At 44.4% G+C, this 8,076-nt stretch overlaps 1 pseudogene; it reads right to left on the bottom strand.

Annotated features, from left to right (window-relative positions):
- Window positions 1-4,947: 4,947 nt before the first annotated feature.
- On the bottom strand, window positions 4,948-6,864 carry LOC124075329 (cytochrome P450 4A6-like; annotated as a pseudogene).
- Between the last annotated feature and the right edge of the window lie 1,212 nt (window positions 6,865-8,076).

The raw sequence follows: 8,076 nt of genomic DNA, 5'->3' as shown, positions 1-8,076 counted from the left end.
CTTCATTCATACTTGAATCAGGCAGTTCATGTTCAGTCTGCCCTCTCTGGTTCCTTCTTAGTGCAGGGACATGGGAAGTCCGGGAAGAATATAGGGAACAGATACAAGAAGTAGAACCCAAGTAAGAAGCCTTAGCACCCAGGCAATCACCAGATGTAAGCATGGTCAGTGAAGCCTTCCTCCCTCAGTATGGCCACTCAGGTTTCAGTTACCTCCACTGGCCCTCCTTCTCAGCTCAAGTCTCTGACTTAATATGACTTAGAAAAAAATCTAGTGTGAGGAACACTAGTCCTTGAATAGAATTTTTTTAATTGATTTTATTTTTTAAATAAATGACAGTGGAATGCATTGCAATTCTTATTACACATATGGAGCACAATTTTTCATATCTGTTTGTATACAAAGTATGTTCACACCAATTCATGTCTTCATACATGTACTTTGGATAATGATGTCTATAACATTCCACCATCATTTCTAACCCCATGTCCCCTCCCTTCCCCTCCCACCCCTCTGCCCTATCTAGAGTTCTTCTATTCCTCCCATGCTCCCCCTCCCTACCCCACTGTAAGTCAGTCCCCTTATATTAGAGAAAACAGTTGGCAGTTGTTTTTTGGGGATCGGCTGACTTCACTTAGCATTAACTTCTCCAACGTCACCCATTTACCTGCAAATGTCATGATTTTATTCTCTTTTATTGCTGAGTAATATTCCATTGTGTATATATGCCACATTTTTAATCCATTCATCTACTGAAGGGCATCTAGGTTGGTTCCATATTGTAGCTATTGTGAATTGTGCTGCTATAAACATTGATGTGGCTATGTCCCTGTGGTGTGCTGTTTTTAAGTCCTTTGGGTATAGACCGAGGAAAGGAATAGCTGGGTCAAAAGGTGGTTCCATTCCCAGTTTTCCAAGGAATCTCCATACTGCTTTCCATATTGGCTGCACCAATTTGCAGTCCCACCAACAATGCATGGGTGTGCCTTTTTCCCCACATCCTCGCCAACACTTATTGTTGTTTGAATTCTGCTTTCTTTCCCTAACAAGTATGAACTTCTCCTTCTGAATTTCTATGGAAGAGACCTTGTCAAAAAGCTGAGGCTACATGGAGCCCTCAACCAGTGGGCAGGTGCGGGGCATCAGGGATCCTATGAACAAGGTGACCTGGAGTGGGTGGGCTGCATCTGGTGAGGCAGGGTCCTGGCACCACAAAGCAGATCTCATCTCCTCCTCCTTCCTCTGTAGTGACCTGTCTCTTCTCTTTTCCCAATCTTCCATCTTTTCCCTCCATCTTCTTCCAAGGGAAGATAGGCACTTCATCCAACTAATAATAATAATATTAGTGCTAATATTATTAATGCTAAGTGAAGTTAGCCAATCCCAAATGTGAATGTTTTTTTTTCAACCTCATGAATGTTGTTGCAGGAAGGAGGGAAATTAAGAGATTTGGGTAAGAGATGTACAGGAGAGACACAGATACAAAAATTGGGTGACAGGAAGGAATGTGTTAGGCTCAATATGGCTCACACAATGTACACATCCTTGACCAGGGAGAATGATTATGATGTCCTGTATTATCATAGTGGACACATTGTAATCACAAAGGTCCTTGTACTAGAGATTTGATGTGAGGACAGAAGTAGAGAGATTTAAAGGTGTTGCAGGATTTGAATATTGACCATGGGTCCTGAAGCCCAGCAATGCAGCTCTAAGTAATGGAAATGACAAAAGGAAGAGGCACACTACTGCCCTGGATATGTAGAAACAGCACAATTACTTTGGTTGCATCTCAAGGAAACCCATGATAGAACTTTGATCTTCAGAACCATAAGGAACTAGATTTCTGTCATGCAAAGTCACTGAGGTTGTTGTCATTTTTTAAAATATATTTTTAAGAGAGAGAGAGAGAGAGAATTTTTAATATTTATTTTTTAGTTTTTGGCGGACACAACATCTTTGTTTGTATGTGGTGCTGAGGATCGAACCCGGGCCGCACGCATGCCAGGCAACCGCGCTACCACTTGAGCCACATCCCCAGCCCCTTGTTGTCATTTTTTATAGCAGCAGTAAGAAACTCATAGATAGATAAACAAACAGCACAAGGGAAAATGATTGGTAAAGGACAGACAGGGTGGTAGGCAGGCAGGTGACCAGGAGATAAAGATACAGGCAGGAGGGTGAAAGTTATAAAGAGAAGCAGGTAGAAAGCCTGGAGTTAAGTGAGAGACAGAGGGCCAACAGACAGGAGGACAGGGGGCAGGAGAGCAGGCAGGTGGGAGAAGGGCAGGTAAAAAGATAGAAAGTTTTGTAATGTTTTGAACAACCAATAATAATAATAAAAAAGAAAAGTATGTCATCTACATAAAAAAAAGATAGAAAGCAAGATGTTGGGGCAACAGTCAGGGACCAGAGCAGGTGACAGGTAGCAGCAGGAGGCCCTCAGAGCTTGTCCTTGGCCTCACCAGTATTATTGGAACTTCTTGAGATGCAGGTGGATCCCACTCATGGGCTTCAGCACAAAGTGTGCCAAGGGGAAAGGAACCTGGTGGAATCTGGCAGCAGCTCAGAATGGAGCAGAGTCAGGGCCACAGCCACCTTCATTCATCTCATTCATGCAAAATTGCTTCCAATGCAGTGCCTAGGTCAGGCAGGGACAGTGAAAGAGAAGTGGCCTCAGGTCCCATTCTGATCTGGACAGGCATTGGCCCCTAAGTCATAGCCCGGAGCTGGTCATGCAGGGGCTGCTTTATGGGGCCTAGCTAACACCTTCTTTACAGGCTACTCAAACCTCTACTTCAGACCATTGTTCGCAATCTCCAGACCTTTGACAAGGCCTCCCACACTTTTTTGTGCTAACCCTGATGCTATTTCTGCTCTGATGGGCATAAAATCTCTGTGAGCACACCATCGAACTCAGAGGGACAGTGTCCAATCATACGAGTCATCGAGAGTTAATTATTGGATAATTCACTGCTCCACTAAGTTTCTAGTTTGCCAGTGTGAAAAACATTGGTAGGGTCACATGGGTTGGGGGAGGGTACCACATTCCCAGGGATCACCATGTAGTGGGACAAACAGGGACCCAAATTCTCCATCTCAATCCTCCAAATTGGTGGGAAAGAGGAATTTTTGTCAACCTTCAGTCCCCTTCACCTGCACTTCTGGGGTCTCCCTGACTCCCCTCCCCAAACGCTCATACACCATTCCCTTCAACAGGTAGGAGAGTGTCCAAATGGCTCAGCTCCCTCCACATCTACTGTGCACTGCTGCCTCAACCACGCCTTGTCTCTCCAGTCGCCCTTCCTAGCTTAGCTCCTGCTATTGGAATCACTGAAATTGCCCTCCTCACCATTCAGACCAGTGACCAGCTGGCTCTCACCCTCTGCTGGAGTCCTTCTCCCTCCCAGGCCCCTAAGCTGCCATCCCTGCTTTATTCAAGGACACCATTATGTTTTGGATATGAGATATCCCCCAGAAGCTCATGTGTGTGTGTGTGTGAGACAATGCAAGAAGATTTAGAGGAGAAATGATTGGGTTTTGAGAGCCTCAACCCAATCAGTGAATTAATCCCATGACAGGATTAACTGAGTGATAACTGAAGGCAGGTAGGATGTGGCTGGAGGAGGTGGGCATTGAGAGCATGCCATGATGTTCAGCCTCCTCCCAACCCCAAGGAATGGAGCCAGCTATCTATGGATGAGACCTTGAAATCACAAGCCCCAAAGTAAACTCTTTTCTTGTCAGGTCTTTTAGTCACAGCAGCAAAAAGGTGACTAAAATAGACACACCACAGTCCAGGGCTTCCAACAGTGCCAGAGACATAAAACCTTCCATATGCTTCTCAGTGAGTGAATGGAGACTAGAAAAAAATGAAGAAAGGAATCATATCTGTCTCAAATGTTGGTGTCTCATCCTGTACAACACCCCTCTACTTTTGTTGCTGAACTTGGATAGAATCCTGTATCTCTGTGTTTCTATCTTTGAGCACAATGTAGCATAGAAAAACATACACTTAACTTCTTTTGTGTTTGAATTAATTTAGTAGAACTTCAAAAATAAATTGAAATGCAGTGGAAAAAAATGAAGGATAAGTATTTCCAGCTAGTAATTGAGCTATCTAATATTCTCCTGCCCTCAAATGGTAGCACCATGATTTATAGTTAATGTCTAAGAGGGAGTTCTCAACTCCAGGAAAACCTTTATCCTAGAGAGATGGATTCTCTAGGATAAAGATAAACCATTTAATACTGATTCTGTGAAAGTTGGCTTGAAATTGTAGAATTCACGGAATTATTGACTTCTATTAATTATTTAGTAGGTTCATGCAATGTGTACTTCTCAGGCTGATTCTTGCAGCCTTGGTGGGTTTTCTCAGCAGCTCTTTTGAACTGGTCCTATCCAGCTCAACAGCTATTTCAGGTGTATTTGGGAGTACACATGACATGTGCTCTGTGTTTAGCATCCTCATTCTTGCCAGTGTTTGACTAGGTGGGCCATGACACTATGGTGTAGAGATCCTTCTCCACATGCAGAATTTTGCTGACTGGGAAAGTAGATATATGTAATGAGTAACATGCAGTGAAATATTTTTTCGAGCCAGAAGCTAAAACTGTGAGACAACATTCACTGGTGTTCAGCCTTCTACAATGGGCTGAAAACTCTCACATGCATGGCTTCAGTAATAGGACCAGAAAGGCCTGTATGATTCTTCTAAATATATGGAAATATTTCAATGATAAATTGTAGTGGCCAACTAGGGAATTAAACAGAAAAGGTGGTGGGCTCCATTGACAAAGTGGGAAAAGAGAGAAATCCATCCTTTATGACATCTGTAAATTGATAAAAAGAAACACAGGAAGGTTAGTTTACATGATAAAAACTCATTCTGAAAATCCATACTCCAGCAGTGAGGAAAACACCAAAATATCCTGAAATTTGAAATGTTCACTGACATTGATTTTGGATGACCATTGGAAAGGGTGGGTGGAACAAACTCTCCATGATATGCCCTGGAATGCTACTTTGGTACTCAGAGACCCCCACATGATGCCTGCTTCCAGCAAACACCAACAATAGTGGCATACCTGAAGATGTCACAAAGAAACATAAGGGATTATAGAGGGATGTGACCATAGACTCCCTGGTTCTCCATCTCATCCTGCATGACCACATGGAGGACACCTCACCTTAATCCGCCTGAGAAGATGGGAAAGAGGGGCTGGGTCTAGCAGAACCAGATATACAAAAGGGGAAGGGTTAAACATCTGCAGGGAGAGAACCAAGGCCAGGACAGGTAGGGGTCAAGTCCCTGGTTTCAACCCATGAGGGCACAGAATGCCCAGAGGTGGGAGAAGGAGGAAGTGTTGATCCCAGAGAATTCTTCTCCTACCTTCTTCCCAGGGTCCTCTTATCTCTGGCTTTGGCCATACCTTTGGGTTGTGGTGAAGGGTGTAAGTGAAGAGTGTGACTGTGATACTTGTGAAGCAGATAGGAGACAGTGAGAGACTGATTTTGCCAGAGAGGCCCTAGCCTCTCAGCCAGCAGGAGACCTGCACACAGAAAGAGCCTGGGACCATAAATCATCATCATTTTGATCAAGGTGGTCCTGTTAGAGGGAGACAAGCTGGGTTTGGCAAAATACCTTGGAATGGAAAAGGAACAGAAAACTACCAACTCAGGAATGAAAAGGAAGCAATTATCAGAGCCTTATGGTCTTTACTAATTAAAAAGACAATGCACATTCATTAAATGCCTTCCAAGAGCTTTTGGAGGATGTACATTAACTTACCCAATACTCAGAAGCACCCTCCAAGGAAGACATTATTTATTCTCACTTTTCAAATGAGATCCTTGAGTCTCACAAAATTAATTATTCTGTGTAAGTTTCCATAGCTAGAATGTGGCAGGACTGAGAACATACGCAATGGTGAATGTTTCAACTGGTGGCTTCCTCCCACAGCTGGGGTGTCATCTCTGGTCATCAGTTGCTTTATTCCATCAACCTTAGGGCTCTTCAGAGACTGTACTACATCTGACTCATGACACAGGATTTCTTGATCTCCCTCATTTCACTTGACACCATAAGAAAAGCCCACTTCTCTTTCTGCCTTTGCTTGTTTCTCTCTCTATCCTCCACATCTTAGGGAATGAAATTTTAGGATAAAGTTTTAGGGACAGATACATAGGTAAACATTCATTTACTGAGCTTTTGCTGAAGTAAAGCTCAGTATTTCATAAGTTGCATCCTAATTTCAAAGTAAGACTCCTTTGCCATATCAATAAAGGGAGACCCAGCAAGTTTCAGAACTGGTAAAACACATTCTAATCCTCCTTGGTCCCTTGGGAGAGTCTAGGTGAGTGAGTCTGGGAAGCGCATATTTTGGGGTAAGGAACACCCACCAGGGAAGGTGACAGGTTTTTCTGAGTTCTGTGCTCACAGCTGGTACTGATGGATGGATCCTCATGGCCTCTTTGATGCACGTGATGGCGTAGGGTATCTGGTCCAGGTAGTCACTGAGGTGAAGGCCATCCTGAGGGCCTGGGCAGATCAGCACCTTGTCCCTACCAGAGGCAGGGCTCTCCCACCTCTTGAGCTCTCACTCACCAGGTGATGGAGGCTCCATCCCCCAGGAGGCTCTGGACCTCCTCCCTGCACTTCTTCTGATGCTCAGGGTGTGCAGCCAGAGCATAGAAGATCCAGGAGATATCACTGGCTGTGGTGTCATGGCCCTCAAACATGAAGGTGTCCACCTCGGCACGCAGGTCCTCATCAGACAGGCTGCTCCCATTCTCCATCTGGGGAGGCCATGGCTGAGAAGGCAGGGTTTGTCCCTCCCATTGCTCCTGGGCAAAGCCTCAGGCTTCTTTCCTACACACTCACTTTGGTGAGCAGGAGGATGTCCTGGAAATCCAACCATCTCTTCCTCCAGCTCTCCCTTGTCCTGCAGCTGAGCCTCTGCCTGATCACTTGCTCTGTCCCAAGACAGCAGTTACCAAGCAGAGCAGACAGCAAACCGCCAGTAGGTGCATGTAGCCACTGTCATAATCTGAGTGCCCTGTAGAGCTCAAGATGCTGGTGGGGGTAGGGATGTGGGCAGGGTGGGAATCCAACACCATCTGATGCATGTGAGACCTCCACTCAGGAGCACAATTCATGGAGCTGCTGTTGAATATGCTGGGATGGATCTTATTCAACACCCCCAATACAATGGCACAAGTAATCCCCTATATAGCACCTGACACCCTATAATCTGGACTCACAGACAGTCTACTAGGGAATTATGCCAAATGAGTATACCCAGCCCCTGCACACACAGGGGGGCCGGCTCTGCCTGAGGGGTCGTGGCCAGCTCATTTTAGCTGAGTCTGTTAAAGGAGAGAAAACAGAAGGAGGGGACAAAAGCTGTGTGCTCATAGGCCATTGGAGGTCAGTTTATAGATCCTCTCATTACCATAAAAGGCATTCCCCACATGGGAAAGGCCAATTAAGTCCAAGAAGGGAGGCAGAACATACTAGAAATGGGAAGGTCTAACTGGGAGGCATTATGGGTTCTGGGTGAAGATTCACTAAAACTTCTGTCTTACAGCTCCTGTGACCTGCAGGCCTTTAAAGAATGACATAGCGGCCAGGCTTTCATCCATGTTAGGGATCAGGGATCTGCGGCTGGGACAGGGTGGATCTGGTCAGAAATTAGAGCTTGACTTAAGGCGTGGGTCAAAATCTCACTTTTGTCACAGATCCTTGTGGGTATATATATATATATATATATATATATATATATATATATATATATAAAATGAATGATGGCTTAGTTATTTCATTACGTAAACAGGGAAAAATTAGAGGTTTCTTTTTTTTTCTTTTTTTTATTGGTTGTTCAAAACATTACAAAGTTCTTGACATATCATATTTCATACATTAGATTCAAGTGGGTTATGAACTCCCATTTTTACCCCAAATACAGATTGCAGAATCACATCGGTTACACATCCACATTTTTACATAATGCCATATTAGTAACTGTTGTATTCTGCTACCTTTCCTATCCTCTACTATCCCCCCTCCCCTCCCAT

The sequence above is a fragment of the Marmota monax genome, unplaced genomic scaffold, assembly GCF_021218885.2.
Source record: "Marmota monax isolate L192 unplaced genomic scaffold, Marmota_monax_Labrador192_F-V1.1 WCK01_AAM20220418_F8-fsc00008, whole genome shotgun sequence".
Lineage (NCBI taxonomy): Eukaryota > Metazoa > Chordata > Mammalia > Rodentia > Sciuridae > Marmota > Marmota monax.
The sequence above is the reverse complement of the archived record's forward strand: the minus strand, read 5'-3'. Positions and strand labels throughout refer to the sequence as shown.